Source organism: Triticum dicoccoides, chromosome 4A (genome assembly GCF_002162155.2).
Source record: "Triticum dicoccoides isolate Atlit2015 ecotype Zavitan chromosome 4A, WEW_v2.0, whole genome shotgun sequence".
In the NCBI taxonomy this organism is placed as follows: Eukaryota; Viridiplantae; Streptophyta; class Magnoliopsida; order Poales; family Poaceae; genus Triticum; species Triticum dicoccoides.
Window position 1 is genome coordinate 690,265,771 of NC_041386.1, and position 11,992 is coordinate 690,277,762.

Sequence of the window (11,992 nt, forward strand, 5' to 3'; positions counted from 1 at the left end):
GACATGCAAACGTGTGCGCATGCAGTTGGCACTGGGTCTTGATAGACATTAAAGTTGAGGAAGAAAAAGTTGAATTACTAGACTCACTAACTAAAGAAGATAAAGACTTCACCATCGTGAAGGGGATAGTCAACAGGTACAATCATTATTAACTATATATGTCTCGGTCTATTATTAGTTCGTCATTTCCTGATATGAACTATTTAATAACCCCTTTATTAATTTTCTTTGCCGGCGGGAAGGGCATGGGCAAAGTTCATCAAGGTGACTCCAGGCGACTGGAAACAAAAGTTGTTTTGGCATCGACCAAAGGTAAGTAATTAAGTAGTACTAGCTAGCTACCATCTTTTTAATTCTTGTTTCCATATCATTAATTAATTATCATGCTTGATTAATCATTATCTGGTTCAATTTCATTCTCATAAAGGCCCTGAAGCAGGCACCGGGGAATAATTTGTGTGCATTCTACGTTTGCGAGAATATTCGCATGATGGCGTCCGAAAGGAGCAGATCTGATAGACAGGACTGGGTACGTTTGTCAGAATACTATTCACACCATTATCGATATTTAGTCACACAACTAACACACATGCATATTGATCTCATTCTTAACAGTTCAGAGAGGTGCAGGATAAGCTCCTACCATCGGACCGCATACTAGCACTTCAAGAGGAAATAGACGGATTTTTGCTCGACCAGGTCATAGATCCCAAAGGAGAATACTATTACCCGCTACCGCCCCCATGAACCACTTGTCATCGTGCTCCGGAGGCACCAAGACAACATATGTAGAAGAAATTGTATATGTATATACATGTGTATGTGTGAATAATTAATGGTGTTGGTTGTGTGTGTGTGTGTGTATATATATGTGGTTCTACGTACAAGAAAATCTATTTATATATATGCATAAGTGTACAATTTGTAGTATCGTGAAATACCAACAAAAAAATGGAATGGAAAATAAAGCAACCCCCCCCCCAAACATTTAGTACCGGTTGGTGTTACCAACCGGTACTAATGTCTTACGCGCACACGGGTCTGGCTCGTGCCACGTGGTGTCACTTTAGCGCTGGTTCGTGACGAACCAGTACTAAAGGGGGGGGGGCTTTAGTCCCCACTCTTTAGTGCCGGGTTGGCAAACCGACACTAAAGGCCATTACGAACCGGCACTAAAGGCCGGTTCTGCACTAGTGTTGTCTTGGGGTCTTGTCCAATGTCTCGCCAACACTCACAAAGAAGCTTGTCCTCGGCCGCCGTGTACGCCTTCGCACGCTTGCTCTTGCGCTTCGGCTTAGGACCGACGGCTTGGTTGGCGAGCTCGTCCTCGAACAAAGGCTCCACGTCGATGTCGCACTCGTCCTCTTCCTCTAGCCCGTAGTCGTCTGGGAACTCGTGGTCGAGGGGGAAGCCGTCCAGGTCGATGCCGACCTGATCACGCATGAAGGCCGCCTGGTCGGGATCATAGCCAGCGGCCGGCATGAACGCCCCGCGGCCGTCCTGGCTTTGTGTCTCGTCGGCATCGTAGCCAGTGGCCGGCGCACCGCCCTCAAAGATGAGGTTCTGCATGTAGTCCTCGTCAGTGGCTCACGACATTTCCTCGAACAGGTTGCGGGCATCCGGGAGCACGCCGGCCGGCGTCTGCCGCGCGCGTTTCCTCACGCCGCCGAATGACGAGCCACCGGGGTGGAGTTGAGGTCGATGGGCGTGGGCGCGGGCGTGGAAGGCGCGATCACGCTCACTTCGGGTGAGCACTCCCCGGAGAGACGGGAGGCATGCGGGTAGACGTGGAAGCCGGGGATCGGGTTGCAAGCCGACCCGCGGGACGAGTCGGGCAGCACCATCCGAGGAAACGCCGACGAGCCGGTGCTGGCCGCTGCGACGGCGGCTTGGACGAGGCCGTGCTGGCTAGGGTTTAACCCTAGCATGTAGAGCGCCTCCCTCGTTGTTGCCGCGACGCGGGCGTTGGTGACCTCCTGCTGCGCGGCGGCGACGACGGCGGCCTGAGCGGCGGCCTCATCCCTCGCGTCTGCGGCGTGCCTCCGGCCCTTCCTCTTGGCCGACTCGTGTGCCCGTTGTTCGGGCGTCAGCGCCTTCTTTGGCTTGGTCGTGGCGGCCGTCTTGCGCGGGGCACGAGGCTTGCCCTTCCCGGCGGGGGCGGCGGTGTCGGACGAGGCGAGGGAGGCGAGGCCGGCGGCGGCGTCGAGGTCGAGGTCGAGGTCGAGGTCGATGGCGTCGTCCATGATTGGGACGGGAGCGAGCGCGCGCGGGCGGGAGCGTTTTTTGAAAAATGGGGGGAAATGACGGTGGCTGCCACCAGCTGGAGTTGCTCTAAGTATCCTCAGCTGGTCAGCTACTCTGGGTCGACCCGAGCACTGGGCAAATGGAATGTAACATGTAATGAAGCACACCAGCTGCCTGGTTGATCTGTCCTGCCGAGCTGCCGTCGTCGACGGAACGACAAAGCTTGGTGCAGGCAATGCCTAACCAACCGGACTCAGCCTGGGAATGCGGGCCGGCCAAGGAGGCCATGGTGACGCCGTGACCGTGAGCGAGAGTGAAACTTAAGTTGAACATAACTTCAGTTTGTTGAGCAGGGTCTGCTAACCTAGTTTCTACTCCCTCCATCTCATAATGTAAAACGTTTTTCGATTTTAGTGTAGTATCAAAAAACGTCTTACATTATGAAACGGAGTGAGTACGTGCCAACTCACACGTACACTAGTCACGTCGCTGATTTGGTCGTTCCCCCTAGAGAGAAAACCAACATGTGACATCAAACCCACCGCAATTAGCTTCAGGTTACCTGCGTCGATGCCGTCACCTTCTTTTGACATACCTACGCTCCGCACTGCACCTAGTGATGCAAGTGGACGGCGTCAGCGAAGCGAAATTTGCACCAATCTTCATTGCATTAATAACTGTGTTAGTTATATTTTTTTTCGTTTGCGGACGGTATGCGTGTGCTTCCGCGTGGCAGCGGGTTCAAGTATCGTCCACCTTGTTATATATCGGCTTGCTGGGCACCCCATTCAGCATAATTCTCATGGAAGATGTTGCAAGCAAGCCGCAGATCCATCCTGTCCACCGTCGGCCAAATCACATGCTATGCATTACCTCCAACAGGAATGGCCATTGGAGGGAGTCAAAAGCTTTCGATATGTCCAACTTCAAGAGAACAGTAGGATCCTTCAAAGCATGTAACCGTCAAGCCATGCCTTGTACGAATTTTTCATGCAAGTATCTACCCTTCACAAAGGCACTGATGTTTGACCGCCAAGTGTGGCAGGCCCTCCACAAGTCTTGTGGCGAGCACCTAATCAAAGATCGCCCATTGATCTACCTTTGGTAGCAATGACACCAGTGCTTTATTGATGGCTGGCAGTGGCGGAGCTTAGTGTGGTGTTGGGGGGGGGGGGCTGTGCCCCCCAACCTTGCACAATTCTCTGAAGAAGAGAAAAGGGCTTAGCCGGAAGAAACAAGGCAGTGGATTGTGAAATCCACCATGAGCAGGTTCAATTCCCGTCGTTCGCATTAGTATTTTGCCCCCTCAAATGTTCACATTTTCTGTTTTGCTCCCTCGGGATTTTCCGTGTAGCTCCGCCACTGACGGTTGGCATGCCACGTTACACCCCCACGGTAAAAAGCATCCAAAGCCCTTAACAGATCAAGCTTGATTATGTTCCAACAGGCATAGAATCTATTCATGAACCCGTCCGGTCCAGGTGCTTTGGTTGCAGTCTCAGGGCTGGTTTATGTCTAGTGACGTATCAGTCACTTTTTTTATTAGCCTGTTGTCAAAAAATAAAAAACATCTCACCTTTTTTTTAACATGTTGATGGATACTTGCTGTTGGGCCGTCGAGTACTCCGTCATACTTGCTGTTGGTCCTTGACTAGTCGTCTCCCGTTTCTCAAAAAAAGAAAGACTAATCGTCTCCCTCATTAAAAAAAACTTGACTTTGGGTCTGCCTCGGCTGCAGAGGTGACAGATCTCCGTCGCCGCTGCAGCACATCGGCCAGCGGCCCTCCTCCCGGCGAGGATGCTTCCTCCATCTCCATCTCCATCTCCAAAGCTATGGCCGCAGATCCGCGTTCACGCGGGGAAGAGAGTCACTTGGGTGCTCCCCGTCCCCGGTCAAAGAAAGAGACAACTCCGGCGAATCTTTCTTCCCCTCTGGCGCGCACACTCGACCACATCCAGTCCACACCTCGTCGCCGTCGCCGTCGCCGTAGCCGTCGGTACTTATTAGGCCGCGAGTCTGCTACCACTCGATTCAGAGAACAAAAAAAAGAATCTGCCCCCCTTCTTCATTGTGCCTATCTCTTCTTCCTGGCAAGCGTCTTCCTCCTTGCTTCCCGGTCACCGGCGGCAACGGCGTCCCTTACAGACGGCGTTGATACAGGTCAGTTTCGTTATCCCCCTCCCCGTTTCTCTCCGGCGGCCTCTGCTTCACTGACTACTTCCTCTCCAATAGGCTCTGAGAACCGCGTCAGTGTTATCGGTGTCCCCGTGAGATCCGCCCGGGCCAGCAATGGCGGCAGCGGCAGCCGTCGTCGGGGGCATGGTCGCCTCGGGTGTCATCAAGGTGGTGATAAAACAGATCGGATCCGCCATCGGCGGCAAGATCAAGCTGCACAAGAACCTGAAGTGGGACCTGGAGAAGATGAAGATGACGCTGGAGTCGGTCGAGGCCGCGCTCAGCGACGCCGAGAGGCGCTCCATCACCGACAGCTCGGCGCTGCTGTGGGTGAACCGGCTCAAGGCCGCCATGTACGACATCTCCGACATGCTCGACGACTTCGAATCTGACACCCAGTCCCTGGTATGTTCATTTGGTTGCCATCAATCTGGATCTGAACGTTGTTGCTTTCCCACCCCCTAGGATATGACTGATGAATCTGAATATATCTAGATGATGAACTAGATCTGGATTTCTTTTTGTAGTCAAGGAAATTATATGTAACTAAATTCATCATCCTAAAAATCTGGATTCCTATAGTGAAGTAAATTATCTAAACGAATCTGAATTTATTTAGATATCCTCCTGTTCTGCTATACGGATAGGGCCATACTTGTTAGTATGTGATGGAAGTCCAGACCAGTGGCATGTGCGCTTTTCATGATTTAAATTGCAACTGCATCTCACAAGATTGCCACCGCGTGCATGTCCTTTTCATGTCTTCAGTGTTACTGACGGATCAAGTCATTCCTCTTGCAGATCGGAGCTATGAGGAAGAAGATCAGTATGCCAGACAAGATGAAAAAGATGCAAAAGCGTCTACAGAAGATAACAGAGGACCATCAGAATTATCGTCTTCCGCCAGAAACTCGAACCAATGAGCAGCAACTTCCTGATATCCGGGAAAATGCAGGGACTATGGTGGAAGCAGAAATCATAGGGAGGACTGAGGAAAAACTGGAAATCTTGGCTCGATTATCTGGGAGCACCACTGAACATACCACCTTTGTTCCCATATGGGGCTTGGGAGGAATTGGAAAGTCCACCTTGGCAAGATTGGTTTACAATCATCCTGAGTTTGAAAAACACTCTCGGGTATGGGTCTATGTTTCCCAGACATTTGACTTGAAAATAATTGGCAACACTATAATATCACAACTATCAAGACAACAGAGCCAACAGATACTTGATCTGCACAGTATTAACATTCGCCTTCAAGAGCTACTTGCTGAGAAGAAGAATGCTCTGATCATTTTGGATGACCTGTGGGAGAAGCGTCCTTCTCAACTTGAAGAATTAAAGTCTATGCTGAAGCAGGGTAAGGGGTGCAAGGTGATGGTTGTAGTTACCACACGTGATGAAGGGATTGCAAATGAAATCTCCACTGTGCGGCCTTACAACTTACCTCAATTGTCAGATGAGATGTGCTGGGAAATAATGAGCCAAAAAAGTAAATTTGAAACAAGGGACGACAAAGAGCGGTTGGAAGCGATTGGAAGGGATATTGCAAAAAAGTGCAAAGGCGTAGCTTTAGCTGCTCAATCACTTGGACACATTTTGAGGTCCAAGTCGTATGGAGAATGGAATTCGGTCAGAACCAATCATATCTGGAATCTATCTACTTCTACAGATGCATCATCTAGTCATGAAGTGCTTGGATCCTTGTTGTTAAGCTACAACTTGATGCCTCCATACTTAAAGTTGTGCTTTGCTTATTGTGCAATCTTTCCAAAGGGCCACAAAATGATTAAAGATGAGTTAATTCATCAATGGATTGCTCTTGGATTCATGGAGCCATCTAGTATATTCTCTTAGTGGCAACTCGGTGAGAGTTACATTATGCAGCTTCTGGAGATGTCATTTCTTCAACATTCAAAGGTGAGTTGATTAATTCATTCCTTCATAGTTAATTGTGATATTATTTTATTTAATGTATGCACGATTCGGATATGATGTGGATTTCTTCATTGGGAAGTTAGCACACAGATGCCGAGTGGAAAGATGGAGGGTTAGATGTCCATGTGCACCAACTGTAGAATAAGCAATGGTAATGATGGGCATTGGGCACGGAATTCATGACCAGCCGTCACCTTCACATGACGCAGTGTGAGAAAAGTCAAGGAGGACTAGACTCAGACTGTCACAGTGTGGATGGTCGCTCTCTGAGACTTCTCACCCTCACCGCCAACTAGCCGTTAGAGAGAAATCTGTAGGTTCAGTATGTTCCACAGGCAGCGGTGAGATGGTATTCGCGGCGGCATGGGTGTTGCTCGTGCTGGCGGTGCCCATCTCGAGAAGCGGCAATGGCCGGCATAGCCTCATCACATCCCTCTAGGTGCTCTCTCAGGCACGGCTTTTATCGCTGTCCTGTTGCTGGTACGAGTAGGAGATGTGCTTTGTGTCCTATGTGGTGGTCATGTTGTTTGTTCGGGACTACTCCCTCCGTCTAGGTGAGTAAGTCATCTTAGGTTGTGCACCGTGACCAAGGAGGGGGAAATGAGAGACATTAATGTTTATTTGCTAATTAATAGCATTGCATGCAATGAACTAACCACTGCATGTCGTGTTTGATAGTCTCAAGTCATTAAAAGCATGCACACCCCTTGTCTCTTATTGGTTGATATGTGAAGAAACAAAAAACGAGGTAGAAGTTAATGCACCGTGCCTTAGTATTTTGGGATTATTTGATTTTCATAAGATGACTTACACACCTAGACGGAGGGAGTAAAAGAAGCAAGAGGGAGGGGGACGGGAGGGGGAAGGGGTTTGCATTAAACGCCCCAAAGATATCAGGATTATTTATTTATTTTGCAAAAGAAAGCTACTGAGAAGGACCATTATTATCTAGTCCTGAGTTGGCATGTCACACAGGCTACGGTTATGCCCGTGAACCGGTATGTAAACAGTTTACACATAATTCGAAGTTAATTGACTTCTTTAAAACATGTTGTGAATTTAGTGGTTAAATTGCACATCTCAGTTAAGTTGTGTGACTAATAGTGTTTATCTCATTGAGAAAAGGAGGGGGGCATTTCCTTTTCATTGGATTGCCTTTTATTGGTTTGGAATTTCCACATTTTATAAGAGGGTTGAAATTCTTTTGTAGTCAAGGGAGGGTCTCCTTTTATTTGTGTGACCATGTGATTGTGTTAATATTTTCCTGTTATTTTAAAATTGTTCAAGTTGCCCTTTTAGTACAACTTTTTTTTAAATTTGGTGGGGTGAATTTTCCGTTGTTAGCCAGGCTATGGCTAGGGATTATATTTTCTGTTTGTTTGTGTGGGAGCGTGTCTTCTTTTGGATGAGAAATCTGGTGGGCCAGTAGGAGTTGTGTTGGAGCAGGTTGTTAGAACTAATCTTGTTACTAATGCTAGGTTTAGATTATTTCTTGGTTTTTCTAGAGTCATGCATGTAGTCGTGTCCATATACTGGGCTGTCGGCAGTGCACTCACATAGGAGTTCATGTGTGTGCATGCAAGCGAGTAGTGGGTCAGATTAGTTTGTTGATGTAGTCACGCATGGAGTTTGTTAGCTAGTCATGTGCATGTGCATGCTGGCCGTTGAGTGGACGATGCGCAAGTAGTGGATGTATGCGTGATGGCCGAGTCTTGTGTGCATCGTGGAGAGATTCCAGGGGTGCATCGCCTTGCCGTAAGTTGAGGACCAGGATATGTGTGCGAGTCGTTATCTTGTACTGCCTATTTAAGTCAAGAAAGGAATGAGAAAAGAAGCCGTGAGGGCTGGGAAAAACAATATAGCGCTTGTGCTCACAAGGAAGAATGCTTCAGCGCAAAGACCTTGGTGCTCTCCTCGTGTGTGTGTGTGTGTGTGTGTGTGTGTGTGTGTGTGTGTGTTTCCTAGGAGTTTCTTCCACTGGTGTGTGTTCTGGAGATAAATTCCAACAGAGTAGTGAGAGGAAGAACAAGAGGCGCTGCACGAGGAGGCGGCGCCAACACAGGTTACTCGTGATACTAAATCTTAAAGATTAACTTAATGATCTAATGGTCTAATTAATTTTGGTGATGTGTATCAGTATAGTTGTTCGTATAGTGCCTCAAATTCGTGTATATAAAGAAAGCTTGGAGTATGTTACTATAAATGTAAATATTTTTTATGGTTTGTGATAGAATGCTCTCATTTTATTGATATAGTCCAATTTGTACAAGATAAATGTAATATTTTGGAGTTCAAGCTCTTATTTTACTTTTCATCTGTGTGTAGTTTTATAATATGAACGACATTAGATTAGAATAAAATTTTGTTGATGATTAAGTCATTACAACGTAAGCAATAGGTTAGATGGAAAAAGAAGTAGACTAAACTCTGAATTCCAAACCGAGATTAACATCCGGTTAGTTATCCTCTAATTATTCGTCCCAAGAACCAATTGTGCATAACCTATATCCTTGCATCAGTAGTAAAACTTTAACTGCAAGTCTTACACCATTGTATATTATCGTGCAGGCTGAAGTCGAATATTACCACCCAAACAACACTATCACACTGTTCACAATGCATGACTTGGTGCATGACCTCGCAAGGTCAGTCATGGCTGACGAATTTAACTTGGCGGGCCCCAACTGTCGCTATGCATGGAACATAGATTGCACGAAGCCACTAAAGTAATTCATAACTTCACCTGAAAAGTTAAGGGCGCTGAATATTATGTTCGCTGGAACCTCATGGCCTAAGCTCCATCCTGATGCAATTACAGCAGCAAAGTACGTCCGTATCTTGCATGCATCAGTCAATTCGTGTAGGTTGTTCGCTTCTATTGGTCAATTGAAGCAGTTGAGGTATCTTAGTGCTCCAAATATCCGTGGTCGATTGGATCTCGGGTGTATCGGTATGCTTCGAAAATTGAATTATCTCAACCTTCATAATTGTCAGAATTTGTCAGCATTGCCAGAGTCAATTGGTGAAATGGAAGGTCTGATGTATCTTAACTTATCATACTGTTCGAGTCTAAAAGAACTCCCACATTCGTTTGTGAAGCTCAAAGAATTGGTATATCTGAACTTATCAAACATTAATAATGTTTTAGGATTACCCGAAGCATTGGCTAACCTTACCAAACTCCAACAATTAGAATTAACAGCGTGTGAAAATCTCAGAGGGCATCCAGAAGTCATCAGCAATCTCACCGAACTCCGCTATCTGAGGCTATCAAGGTGCATGCATCATATATTTGACAGCTCATCAACAGATCAAACTGAGAGTTTCATTGACAGTATCTGTAGGCTTCCCAATATGGAGCAGCTGGACCTGTCTTTTAATGGCCATCCTCTTATTAGTATACCAGAAAGTGCTAGCTGCCTCCGGAAGCTAGTACTTAAGTGGTGCAGCCAAGTTGCAAGGCTTCCAGAATGTGTGGCTAAAATGGACCGTCAAAGCCTTTTTGGATTGTTGCCAATATTTTTTGTGACTGCCGATAATAGAAAATGTTACACCAACCTTGGCTTGCTTGAGCATGTAAATCCTGATAGGCTGGGCATTGAGGGACTTGAAAAGGTGAAGTCCCGAGAAGAGGCGCGGAGTGTAAAACTGACTGAAAAACAGAGGATTGAAGAATTGTCGTTAGTGTGGAACACAGAAGCTAAAAGATCCGTGGATGACATGGAGTTGCTGATGGAGCTAATGCCACCAACCGCTTTGCAAAAGTTTGGGATATATGGTTATACTAGCGTCAGCTTTCCAGACTGGCTAATGAGTATTGGCAATTATCTCCCTAATATTGTCGAAATGAAAATGTTTGATTTGCCCAACTGCAATAGTATTCCACCCCTCGCCCAACTACCACCAAACCTCCGGGTGCTTACTCTGGGAGGCATGGAAAGCCTGGAAGAATGGAACACGACACTATCTATTGGTGAGGATGAGCTCATGTTCCGTGAGCTTGAGAAAGTGAATATATATGGTTGCCCTAAGTTGAGGATAAAACCACACCTTCCTAGAGCTGCATCTTGGAGTATAAAGGGAAGTGATAATGTGCTCACATCATGGGCAGAGAGCGTGTCACACAATGATGCTTCCTCATATTCTTCTCTGGTAGGAGTGTCTACTTGTCTGAAAGTTGAAACCAAGGAGGTTCCTCTGCATCAGTGGAGATTGCTTCACCATCTACCTGCCATCAGTGAATTGCGCATCCGTCGTTGCTGTGATTTGACCAGCTCAACAGAGATCAGTTGGGCTCTCCGGTCCCTTAAATCACTGACATTGGAGTACTTGGCCCAATCAGAACTGCCCTTGTGGTTAGGAGAACTTACCTCTCTCAAGAAACTTCTAATTAGGGACTATCCTGCTATCACGACTCTGCCAAACAGCATACAACAGCTCACAAGCCTCCAAGAATTAGAAATTAACGACTGCCTTAACTTAGAGCAGTGGTGTGAAACAGAGGAGAACAAGACGAAGCTTGCTCACATAGAACAAAAGGTATGTGCCTTAACTTTGCACTTAGAAAGAACGTATTCCATCATCGGCAGCACCACATCTTTCTTTTTTCTGCTCTTCACTTCATTGATGATATTTTTCTAAGAAAAGAAACGTCTGGATATTCCATGCCCTTTATCTTGCGATTCTTCCTTTTTGCCGAAATGGTAATATTGACTCTGTATTTTATATATTTGGCAGAGGATCGATTTGCCCCCGAAGAGGGCTGCCATTCCTGCCAGCCGCCGATGTTCCCCACTCCGGTGGCCCTTGCTGCGAACGAAAATAAGAAAGTGATGCTGAAGGAAAGAAAGCGGACGCGCGAATCAGGATTTAGGCTGCTTGATTGAGTTGGTTGAGCCCACGTCCATCTGAATGAAAACTGCGTAGTAATTACTACCACGCGGTTCCAACCTACTCCTGGTATGTAAATCTACATGCTCTGAAGTAGAAAAGCTCTGAAGTGTGGGGATAATTGCATGTTACCTTCGTCAGCATATATTGTGCTACTTTGTTATCTGCTTCCCTTGGCAAAGAAAGTGTGATCTAGTCTCTCAAAAAGAGCGCTTCTCCTTTGGTTATTTGTTTTGTAGTCGTAGAGAGCCAGCTGTATGGTTTTCCTGACTATGCATGTTGGTAATAGTCTGAGCCCTTACACTGTCAATCCCATCTTCAGTGCAATGTATTCTTTCTGGTTTTATTGGATACAAGAAATTATGAAACCTAGTTAAGCCAACATGGCCTGACAGGGTTTGAAAGAATATCTGTAAAGCAGGGCTGAAACAGGGGCAGTCCTCAGATTAGTGTTTGTGATACCCTCCTTTCATTCCGCATAACCCTAGGTTAGTAGGTTGTTACGGCAACCAAATCAGCATGAGGTTCCAGTGGAACATCTAATGTGGGGTACATCTAAAACGTCGCACTGAACCTCGCGGAAGCACTCCATCGGGTGCACCGAGAGCAGCGGATCTGACGGATGTTCTTTGCTGCACTGCTCTTTGGCGTGTTATTTGGACCTTACAGAACCATCTTTGCTTTCAGGGGCGGCCGTCTCCTTGGGGAGGATGAGCCTGTAGTGTACTGTACCTGCATCGTCAA

The 11,992-nt window shown here is 46.9% G+C and overlaps 1 pseudogene; it reads left to right on the forward strand.

Annotated features, from left to right (window-relative positions):
- The first annotated feature begins 3,953 nt into the window (after positions 1–3,953).
- On the forward strand, positions 3,954–11,707 carry LOC119287946 (annotated as a pseudogene).
- The last annotated feature ends 285 nt before the right edge of the window (positions 11,708–11,992 follow it).